Genomic DNA, 12,572 nt, shown 5'->3' on the forward strand with positions numbered 1-12,572 from the left:
AGCTGCAGAGGGTGGGCCAACTCAATATTGAACCTTACAGACTAATGCCACGTACACACGACCGTTTTTTTCTTGCAGAATAAACTCTGATGGTTTTTCTGACGGAGTTCCACTGAAACGGACATGCGTACACACGATCACACCAAAGACCGATCGTTTAGAACGCAGTGACGTACAACACGTACGACGGAACTAGAAAAAGGAAGTTCAGTAGCCAATAGCTGCCCTTGGGTCATTTTTGGACTGTTGGAATAGCATACAAACGGTTTTCCCGATAGGAATTGATTCCGTTGGAAAGATTTAAAACATGTTCAGAATTTTTGAAAAAATAAAAAGTCAGATGAAGCCCACACACGAATATCTGATGAAACTATTCCGTCTGACCTTTTCTGCTGGAAAATCCGATCGTGTGTACACGGCATTAGACTGGGATGCCATCAAAGTTCATGTGCGTGTAAAGGCAACGTCGCAATACTTTTGGTAATATAGTGTATATCTAAAAGTCACAAAATAAGCTGGGGCACCAACCTGAAAAATTATTGCACTCAGTGAAAAGGATGAAGGAAGAAACGGGTAGAGAAGGAAAGGCGATAGAAAGGAAGGTTGGGAAAAGAGGAAGTAAGATGACAGATAGAGAAGAAAGGAAGAAATAAAGGAGAAAAGGGAGTGGGGAAGGAAACAATAAAGAAAGGAGAGAAAAGTAATAAAAAAGTGGAGAAAAGCTAATGGGTAGGAAAGAAAAGAATAAAGGAGGTGAAGGAAGGAATAGCAAAGAAAATAAGGAAGGGATAATGGGTCAGTTTACTGTTATGCCATGTACACACGACTGGACTTTTCGACAGCAAAGGTCCGACGGAGCGAATCCGTTGGACAATTCGATCGTGTGTGGGCTCCATCGGACTGTTGTCCAAAAATCTGACGAACTTTAGAAATAGAACATGTTTAAAAAATTTTCGCCAGAACTCCGCCGGACCCAGTTCCTATCGAGAAATCCGCTCGTGTGTATGCTAGTCCGACGGATGAAAACCAACGCTAGGGCAGCTATTGGCTACTGGCTTTGAACTTCCTTATTCTAGTCCGGTCGCACGTCATCACGTTCGAATCCGTTGGACTTTGGTGTGATTGTCCGTTCATTCGGAAAGTCCGTCCGAACTCCCCCGAAAGTCCATCGGAAAGACCGTCGGACCTAGTCTGGCGGAAAGTCCGGTCGTGAGTACGCGCCATTAGAATATTGAGAGGTGAATTTTGATAGCATGCCATGGACTTCGGCATTTTGCACATCGCTCTTGGCCAGTCTTCTTGTTCACCTGCAGAATAAGAAGAGTATTTATAACCATCAGGGCTCCAACTGGCTGTCATGCTGAGAGGATTTTTCTGAGCATAAAACATAATTCTTGAATTTCTTCCATTTCATTAACATGAAATCCCTTTGTGTTTGCCGTCAAAGCCTTTAATTACATGGCTAGACAAGAAAGGCTAATTCTGAGGCGAAAAACCTGTGCACTCATTACACCGATCATTTACATAGTGCTGGAATAAGCAAGTACTGATGCGGCAGCTTACACTAGCACAGGGGTAGGCACTCCCCGATACACAAAGCCTCTTTTGCCGGCACCCGACTCCCTCCCCATAAGCAGAGCAGTGCAGGGAAGTGTCAGTGAGACACTAATGCATTCCAATTTCAGAATTCCCCACACCGCACCTGCACTGAGGGGGAAGCACTCTCTAACTTTGCTGTAGCTGCGATCGTCAGCTCTTGTGATGGGGAAGACATTGGGTACAGTTCTGCTAGGAGGGCAGTCCCTGTTTCCAGGAGGAGAAGGACTGTCTTGGCCACTGCTAAAAACAATCACAGTCCCGCTAGCCCCGCCCACCATCTGGAGGAAGATAACTCGCTTGGTTGCTACTACCAATCTCAGAAAGAAGGGATTTCATTGTGATTGAGAAAACCTGGTGACAATCAGGCACAATAAAAATAACCCCCAACCACTTTTTCTCAGCTGCGGGGGGCCAACTTATGATCCTGCACACAGGTCCACTGCTTTCAGAAAATGCCCCTGACCTGATCTCATCATTGCGCATCCATTCCATATGCTTGTATGTGACATCACATACATCCCATACATCACGTACAAGCACGTGGGCTGGATGCGAGATGTGGATCAGCAGGATAAGTGTGACAGGACAGGTAGATGTGTCTCATTTGTGCTTCCTTTCAACACTCTGCATATCACGCATATCATAAATAAGAAGAGGGTATAGTGGTGGAGTAGATGAGCAGGAGGGGTTCAGAGGGTGAACAGAAGAGCAGGAGGTTACAGCGGTGGGACAGATGAGCAGGAGGTACAGTGGTGGAAGAGATGAGAATGGGGTTCAGCAGTGGGACAGAAGAGCAGGAGGGTACAGTGATGAGCCAGATGAGCAGGGGTTGCAGTGTTGGGACAGAAAAGCAGAGGGGTAGAGCAGTGGGGCAGATGTGAAAGGAGGTGTATTGGTGGGGCAGATGAGCAGAGGATTACAGTGGTGGAGCAGGGGGAACAGCAGTGTGGCAGGAGAGCAGGGGGAACAGCAGTGGAGCAGGAGAGCAGAAGGTGATACAGATGTGCAGGGGGCACATTAGTAGGACAGATGAGAAAGCGGGTTACAGTGGTGCGGCAGATGAGTAGATGGGTTCAGTGTTAGGACAAATGAGAAAGTGATTCAGTAGTAAGACAGAAGAACATGGGGATACGTCGGTGGAGCAGATGTGCAGGGAGGTACAGTGGTGGGGCAGATGAGAAAAGAGGTACATTGATGGGGCAGATGTGCAGGGGGGTTACAGTGGTGGGACAGAAGAGCAAGGGTGTACAGTGGTGGGGGAGATGTACAGAAGGTACAGTGCTGGGAGAGATGAGAAGGTGGTTCTGCGGTGGGACAGAAAAGCAAGGGGGTACAGTGATGGGGCAAATGAGCAGGGGGTTACAGTGGTGTGACAGATGAGTTGGGTGGGGGTTCAGTGTTGGGCCAGATGAGAAGGGGGTTACAGTGGTGGGAAAGATGAGAAGGGGGTTCAGTGTTGGGGCAGAGGAGAAAGGAGGTACATTGTTGGGACAGATAAGCAGGGGGTTACAGCAGTGGGGTAGAGGGTTGCAGAGCAGAAAGGAGGTACATTGTTGGAATACATGAGCAGGGGATTACAGAAGTGGGGCAGAAGAACAGGGGGAAAAGAGGTGGGACAGATGTGCAGGAGGTACAGTGGTGGGACGGATGAGAAAGGCGGTCACAGTGGTGGGGCAGATGAGAAGATGCTTCAGTGGTGGAGCAGATGTGGAGGTACAGTGGTGGGGCAGATGAGAAAGTGGTAACTTTGATGGGACAGATGAGTGGGGTGGGGCAGATGTACAGGGGGTTACAATGGTGGGACAGATGATCAGGGGGGTACAGAGGTGGGGCAGATGTGCAGGGTAGTACAGCAGTGGGGCAGATGAGAAAGGGGGTACATTGGTGGGGCAGATGAGAAAGGTGGTACAGTGGCTGGGCAGATGTACAGGGGGTTACAGTGGTGGGGCAGATGAGCAAGGAAGTTACAGTGATGGAGCAGATGAGCAGAGTGGTACAGTAGTGGGGCAGATATGCAGAGTAGAACAGTGGTGGGGCAGATGTGTAGAGTAGTACAGTGGTGGGGCAGAAGTGCAGGGTGTCACAGTGGTGGGTCAGATGAGAAAGGAGGTACAGTGGTGGGGCAGATGTACAGAGGGTACAGTGGTGGGGCAGATGTGCAGGGTGGTACAGTGGTGGGGCAGATGTACAGTGGTGGGGTAAATGTGCAGGGGGTCCCAGTGGTGGGGCAGATGAGAAAGGGGGTACAGTGGTGGGGCAGATGTACTATGGTGGGGCAGATGAGCAGGGAGGTACAATGGTGAAACAGATTTGCAGAGATCTGAGGTGTGAAGGAGCATGAATTGGGGCTGATCTGAGGTGTGAGTGCAGGATATTAATTTCTCACTACTAAAGTAGTTTACAACATTTACTTAAAAAAAATCCTTTTCGTGATTGAGAGTGTGAAGTTGACATTTTTTTTTTATAAAATCGCTCAATTTCTTTGAAAACATTTTTCAGCATACTGGGCTCAAAAGGTTGCCTGCTCCTGTACTAGCATATGTGGATGGTAATTACCATTTGTAATGAAGCAAATTAAAAGTACAAAGCATATCCAGCTGCATGTAGAATGTTTCTTTAGAGAGATAAATTCACACAGCGAAGAACAAACACAAGGATTATTCTGCAGGGAGGATAATATTTACACAGACACTGTGAATGATGGATATTAGTGGAATAGTCTGACGCTGGTATAATAACATTTTTTAGGTTATTGTCATTTTTTCTCCAGTTCTAACAGATTGTTTTCCAAGACCCCAGTCTAAATTGAATTGCAATGGAATTTTTCGGTTTTCTTTCTGTGGTCTTTAAATGGGCACATGGACATATATATATATATATATATATATATATATATATATATATATATATATATATATATATGTGCATCTCATACAATTTAAATATTATCAAAAAGTTAATTTATTTTAGTAATCCAATTGAAAAAGTGAAACTCATATATTTTATATAGGTGTGTTACACAGTGTGATATATTACAAGCATTTCTTTCTTGTAATTTTGATGATTATAGCTTACAGCTAGTGAAAACTCAAAATTTAGTATCTCAGAAAACTAGAATATAATATAAGACCAATAAAACAAAGGAATTTTTAATACAGAAATGTTGGCTTACTGAAAAGTATGTCCATGTACAGTATAGAATGCACTCAATGCTCGGTTGGGTCTTCTTTTGCATAAATTACTGCATCAATGCGGCGTGACATGGAGACGATCTGCCTGTGGCACTGCTGAGGTGTTAGGGAAAGCCCATGTAAGCCAACATTTCTGTATTAAAATTCCTTCTTTTTATTGTAAAAAACAAAAGTGGCCACAGCGCAAACATCAGTATGAGCATATATAATTTAATAAAAGCACACTTACTGTACATATGGATAAGCGATGGGCTGCAAAACTGTGGAGATGGTGAAGAGCAGCACAGCCTGCCAGCACAAATAGCTGTTATACACGGACTCCAGGACTGCCAGAAGGGGGCAGGCAGGGCCTGCAGGCTTACTGGATCAGGGGGCATGTACAACGAGTTTCAGAGGACCGGCCTCCTTTTTCAAGTATGCCCAATCTTGGGATGGGGGTGTCTTTTATACCTGTACCTGGAAGCTAGTAATGCAGGTGGAGAGTGAATTGATTATGACAGATTAAAATGGGCCAATCCACTAGCAGGGGAGAGGGATCGGTGCACACCAGTTTAAAAGGACACAATTAAAAAACACACAAAAAAAACAAAGTACAAACACACAACTAATACTCAGCATATCTGAGTGAACCTGAAACAATGGAATAGGGGACGATAATTGTAAACAGTGAGGATGTTTGTAGGTATTTTTACATCTGATTGGATAAGCCCATAGGTGATCTAAAAGCATATGCCAAGAGAGAACGGGGTTGGTAAATTACATATTTACCAGCTTATTCCCTGCACTGAAACGATCCCCTGTAGCAGCCAGTGGGAGAGGAGGGGAAGCTAGCAGCACTGCTGGAGAACCGGGGGAACAGACATGGAGACCAAGCAGCAAAAGGAAGGGAAACCTGAATAGGGAAAGCAGGGGTGGCATTTACTGGAACTGATCCCCTGTATTTATCTTCTGTGGCAGCTGAAGCAGGAGGAAGAAGAGGAAAACCAGTTTTAAGCTGCCGCCGGAGGAAAACACAGGGGATCGATTTCAGTAAATGCTGACCCTCCTGTCCAGGTTCCGGGGGCCAGGAAGGAAGTGACATGATCTACCTGTCACCTACCCACGATCGACAAGTTGCATCCCTTGGTCTAAGGGATTCGACAGAGAGCTGTCCAGAATCTCAGGTGTTACAGTGAGAAGAGCTACACCCAGACCCCACAAAGATCCCCAGAGCTGGACCCTAACACAGTGTTTAAGGAAGAGAAGGTGTGGGCAGATCCAAGGAAAGCCAGTCAGAGATTGAGATGGGAGGTTTATGGGAAACATGGTATAAGTCCTAGAGTTGTGCCTGGGATTGCAATATAAAAGTGTTCCTATCTTTATGCACTTGTAAGTGAAAGGATTAACCTCATTGGTATCTGACTCCAGAGGCCTGATTCTGCTCGAGAAAAGATTTTAACATCTGATGCATTTGCAGCATGCCCCGAGACACTTCAGGAATATTATATTTTTAATTCATATTTATATTCATATTTATTTATATTTATAATTCAGGAATTGTATATTGGCCCTATCAAATTCAATGGGGCCTCTCAACAATGCTTATTGAGGGATTCTTTCAGCTCAAAGTGGTGTACCCTACAAAGATTGTCCCTGAGTCTGTCAGCTGAAGCCAGTCTAAATGCTAGCACATGGCGCACCCTGTCCAGCTCAATATCTGTGTTTAGGTCTCTCTCAAGAACCATGTTAAGGATTGCAAGCACACTGAATTTGAGTTCAGATCTCATATTGGCTCTGGGGATCCCTCCGATTTTCTAATTATTTTTCCTGCTCCTGTTTTCTAGATCACTCTATTGGATCCGGAGAGTCAGGAGCTGGTGATCCCTATGTATGTGTGCCATTTTCAGGTTAAACAAGTGGGACTCTTTACTGAAGTGCCCCGACTCTATGTTATCTACCAGGGATGTAAGCTTTTGTATAAGCCATACGTAAATCAAACTGTAGTAACTGTTTGACCTGAGCAGTGAAGGCTTTAAAGTCCTGCTTAGTGGTTATTGAGTTGAGTAAGTTAGCAGCTTTAGGTTTAGGGTTTGTTAATTACGTTAAGTGAATAGACTTCTAGCAGCGGTACTAAGTCAGTCAACAGTAATGCCGCTTACACACGACTGGACTTTCCGGCAGAAAAGGTTCGACGGAGTTCCAACCAAACGGACTTGCCCACCTACGAACGGACCAAAGTCCATTCGTTTTTAACGTGATGACTTACAATTGGACTAGAAAAGGAAGTTCAATAGCCAGTAGCCAATAGTTTCCCTTGTGTCATATATATTGCCGTCGGACCAGCGTAGAGACAAACAGTTTTCCCGGTTTATTTTATACCATCGGACAGATTTGAAACATGTTCTATTTCTAGGTCCATCTGAATTTTTGAAGAAAAAAGTCAGATGAAGCCCACACACGATCGTAATATCCGACGGAGTGATTCCGCCTGACCTTTTCTGCTGGAAAGTCCGGTCGTGTGTACGCGGCATTAGTGGTTTCAAACATCTCATGTTTGTTTTTTACAAACATGGAAATTACATTGTGTTTGTGTGCAAGAAAATTCATTTTAGAGTAATTTATCCTGAAAATATACATTTGCACAAATTTTGTGCATCATAAAAAAAAATTGCAGCTACCATTCTACAAGGTATTTGCCTGTAGAGAATGTAATATATATAATGTGTTTTTTTTCTGGGGGGGGGGGGGGATTATAGACAAAAATGTCTAATGTACAAATAAATGCTTTAGCAAGGAACCTGATAATATCTCTTTAAATATTCAATCTTTTTGGCAGATGTACACACTTACACTTACCTTCAGCCTTGCTCCCGAGTTCTTTACAGTGGATTCACAGGATTTTTTTTTTTTTCAGGAGGAGCGATGGTTGTTACACAGGCTGAATGTCAAACATGTCTGTCTTTGCTCATCTCCATTACATGGGGGATTGATGGGACTAGTAGTGTATACACCAAAGATAAGGATGTTTGTGCTTTCTTTTCAGCTCACTGGAAGAGACAAGGACACTGCACTTCTGGCAAGATCAACCGGTATTTTCTGTTCTTGCTGAAAATGTGCTTAGCCTGAAAAATGAAAATTGTAGCCCTCCCATCTAAGGACTGGTAAAATACAATATATTTCATTTTTGTTTTTGGGTTTAGATACAGTTTATTTTCTAATTTATTAACCCAGGACAAACTTGCAACCCGGCACTTGTCAGTAACAGTTAAAATCACAGGAACAAAATGACAGCCAGGTAACCAGAAATTTAGAAGCAATGGTAGCAACAATTCTGCTCAATGATAATGTATTTTACCCTTTCTACCCTTTCTGAGAGTGTAAAATGCAGATATAGTGGTGTATATATTAGAAAGAAAATAAACTGCATACTTATGTTTTATTTATCTGCCTGGATCCACCATTCATCTGAGTAGAGGTCCCCTCTGCAGCAGATATCACATTGTGTGGTGCAGAATCAGGAGACAACTACTACTGTAAAATCCTCATTACTAGATGTTACCACTAGATGGCAGAATTCCATACAGTGCATTATAATTGCAAGCTTTCCAGCTAGATCAGGTCTCTCTTTCAATGCAGAAACTAACATTTCATATCATGTACATCTTTAGGACAAATCATATTAATATTAAAGGAGTCATCACATCTTGTACCTACCTTGATTTCTCTCATTCACTAGAGACCTGAGCCAGTCTCTCCTGTTCATATTAGCAAGGTTGCCCCGCATATTGCAAGACTGTCCTGATATGTTCATATGTGTAAATGCCAGAAAAGCATGTTTTAACCACCTGAAAACGGCATTTCTTTACTTTTAAAAAAAGTGTGCCAAAAATAGATGACCTTTGGGTGTCTACTTTGAACAAAGGGGTCCTTTTGAGGGTGTTTTCACGGTCTTGAAATTTTTATTTTACCAAGTTTTAGGGGTAACTTTTTTTTTTTTAATTGTTGACCTTTATTCCTATATATGATAAATGTTTTTTTTTTTTTTTTTTAAAGACAAGTGGCTATTAAATACCACCGAAAGAGAGCTCTGTATAAAAAAGATGGTGCTCAAGTGGTTATTGAATTTGATTTTGGCCCGAGCTTATCCTTTTCACCATACAGACTGTTCTTTCAGGTTGACATCCCATTTATATACACTGGGCTGGGCAATGTATTATGGCTTTGACCTCCCACAGCATAGTGCCCGGGTAAACACTGGAGGGACTGAGCAGAGAGCTGGTGACTAACAGCCACTGGTTCTCTGCTCGCTGAAGGGGCATCAGGTGACAATTGCAGCATCAGACTGATGCTTCAATACCTTAGTATTAGTCAGTATGTTTGTCTGTTATCATGGAATCCCACACTTCTCTGGCTTAATCAGGATGATGATAATCATATTTTAACCTGTGTGTCACTGTAGGGCATGATTTACTGCAAAATGTGGGCAGCTGTTTTTTGTCATGGACATGATATACAGTATATACTGATCCCCTGCAGATTTTGTAAGTTTACCACTTACAAATAAATGAAGGGTCTATATTTTTTTCATAGGTGTATTTTAAATGATAGAGACAGAATATCAACCAGCAATCCAGAAATAACACATGATACAAATGTTATAAATTGAGTTGGGGTTCAGTGAGTAAAATAAGTATTAGATCCCCAAGCAAAACATGGCTTAGTACTTGGTGGAGACAACCTTGTTGGCAAGCGCTGAGGTAAAACATTTCTTGTAGTTGGTTACCAGGTTTGCACACATCTCTGGGGGGGATTTTGGTCCACTCTTCTTTACAGATCATCTCTACATACTTAAGATTTCTTGGTTGTCTTTTGGCAACTCAAAGTTTCAGCTCCCTCCATACATTTTCTATAGGATTAAGGTCTGGAGACTGGCTAGGCTACTCTATGACCTTAATGTGCTTCTTTGTTGCCTTGGCAGTATGTTTTGGATCATTGTCATCCTGGAAGACCCATTCACAACCCATCTTCAGTGTTCTGGCTGAGGAAAGAAGGTTCTCATCCAAGATTTTACAATGCATGGCCCCGCCCATTGGCCCCTCAATGCAGTAAAGTCGACCTGTACCTTTAGCAGAGAAACAGCTTCAAAGCCTAATGTTTCCACCTCCATGCTTTACTGTAGGTATAGTGTTCTAAGGCCGCGTACACACGGGCGGACTGTCTGACGGACTTGGTCCGCTGAAACGTGTTTCAGCGGACAATCCGCTCGTGTGTGGGCTTCAGCTGACTTTTTCAGCGGACAGTCTGGCGGACTAAGTCTTTCGGAATTTCCGTAATATTGTCCGTCCAACTTTGTTTTCAGCGGACAGTCCGCTCGTGTGTAGGCAAGTTGGACGGACTAAGTATGGCGCATGCTCAGAAAGGATTTACACGGCCGAAGGTTGCATTGCTGTGTATTGGACGTCGTATTTCTAGTCCCGTCGTACGTGCTGTACACGTCATCGCGCAAGCTTTCAGCGGACTGTCTGTTCATCGTGTGTGGTCAAGTCCGTTCATTCAAAAGTAGGACGGACTGTCTGTCGGATTGTCTGACGGACTTAGTTGGACGGACAGTCCGCCCGTGTGTACGCGGCCTAAGGGTCAAAGTCAGCATTTTTGTTCCTCCATACACGGAGAGTCGAGTTAATGCCAAAGAGCAAAATTTTGGCCTCATCTGACCACAGCACTTTCTCTCAGCCCTTCTCTGAATCATTTAGTTCGTTGGCAAACTTCAGAGAGGCCTGTATATGTGCCTTCTTGAGGAGGGGGACCTTGGGGGCGCTGCAGAATTTCAATCCATGGCAGCATTATGTTCTACCAATGGTTTGTTTGGTGACTGTGGTCCCAACTGCCTTGAGATCATTCACAAGCTCCTCCCGTGTAGTTCTGGGCTGAACCCTCACTTTTCTCATGATCATCCTTACTCCATGAGGCAAAATCTTGCATGGAGGTCCAGACCGGAGCAATTGATGGTTATCTTGTATTTCTTCCATTTGCGAATAATCACCCCAATAGTTGTTTCCTTCTCACCAAGCTTCTTGCTGATGGTCTTGTAGTCCATTCCAGGCTTGTGTAGGTCTACAATATTGTCCCTGACATCCTTTGACAGCTCTTTGGAAACATGTATGCTAGAGAGCTGTGAGAGTGCCATAATCCCAGTCTAGACAAAAAAGAAGTACCCTCCAATGGAGCAGGGACTGTTATAGGCCATTCAGACAAAAGAAACCCTAGAGACAGAAATATAAAATAGTAGTCCCTACTGCATTGGAGGGTATTTATTTTCTTGATAGCTCTTTGGTCTTGTCCGTGATGGTGAGGTTTGAATAGAAAGAGATTCTGTGGACAGGTGTCTTTTATACACATAATGAGTTGTCGTTAGGAGCACCTTCTTAAATTGACAGGACTACTCTGTGTAACACGAGTACATACTGTAGCCAGTCTGTGGGAGCCATAATTATTGTTGGTTGGTAGGGGACCAAATACTTATTTTACTCACTAAACTCAATTTATAACATTTGTATAGTGTTTTTTTCTGGGGAGGACTTTTACCTTAGAAGTTTCATCTTCAAAGAGATTAACTGAGCACGCGTGTCACTGTGAGCACCTAAGCACTTGAAGTTCTGGGAGATATTTATCCTATTTAGACTTGTTTTAAGCCACTATGTTGGATGAGCTTTTTTATAAACATTAGATTGCTTTCTGACAGGCTATGTCAAAGTAAAGTTGCTAAAATGCAATCCAAACACAGCTAGTTATTATGTGTCTGTAATGTACTGGGATAAAGAGAGAGTATGAACATAAAATACTGTAGAGGTAGGTGATTGGTATCATTGCAGAGTCTGCTTGTGCAGTTAGGACTGAAATATCCAGTGTCAGTCCCATGTTCTTAGTGATGTAATTTAAGTGCTGAGCATGGTAGTCATGGCTTGGTCTACTGGCATTTTTGAGGGACTGTGTTACAGAAGCTGCATGCCAAAGTGGAAGCAATTATAGGTCTCTGGTTTTGTATGGGAGAACTGTGAAAACCAACCTATGTACTGCTGAGTCTGTCCTGAGGGAATTGATTTCGCCCTCTGAGCCGGCATCTGTGTTAAGGTGTGCTGAAAAGTTGTGATAAGTGAGCCATGAAACATGGGTTGTGGGTTTCACACCCCTCCCATGTCTGGAACTTTCTGGAAAGCCCTTGTAGGTTTTGAGCCTTAGATGAACTTACTGGAAGGTGTGTCACAAGCTGCATAAAAAGGTCATGTTATTAATGCACAATGTGGGTTGCTTTAACACAACACATAGTGTAATGGGCCTTCCGGCAGGTGTGGAAAAAATGCTTTAAATTGAGAAATGTGTTAATTGTTTATTTTTATCAGATAAAAAAAAGCAAAGTAAATGATCAGAAGAGAAATCCAAATCAAATCAATATTTTGTGTGACCACCCATTGCCTTCAAAATAACATCAATTCTTCTAGGCACACTTGCATACAGTATTTAGAAGAAACTTGGCAAGTAGGATGTTCAAAATATCTTTGAGAACTAACCACAGATCGTATGTGGATGTAGGCTGTCTCAAATCCTTCTGTCTCTTTATGTTATCTTCTACAGACTCCATAATGCTGAGTTCAGGGCTCTATGGGGCCAAACCATCACCTCCAAGACTCTCCGTTCCTCAGTAGGCTGAGGATAATTGTTAATGATATTGGCTGTATTTTTGGGCTCGTTGTCCTGCTGCAAAATCAATTTGGGGCCAATCACACATCTCCCTGATGATATGGC

Source organism: Lithobates pipiens, unplaced genomic scaffold, assembly GCF_037356315.1.
Source record: "Lithobates pipiens isolate NorthernLeopardFrog02 unplaced genomic scaffold, aLitPip1_a1.2 Scaffold_16, whole genome shotgun sequence".
NCBI lineage: Eukaryota > Metazoa > Chordata > Amphibia > Anura > Ranidae > Lithobates > Lithobates pipiens.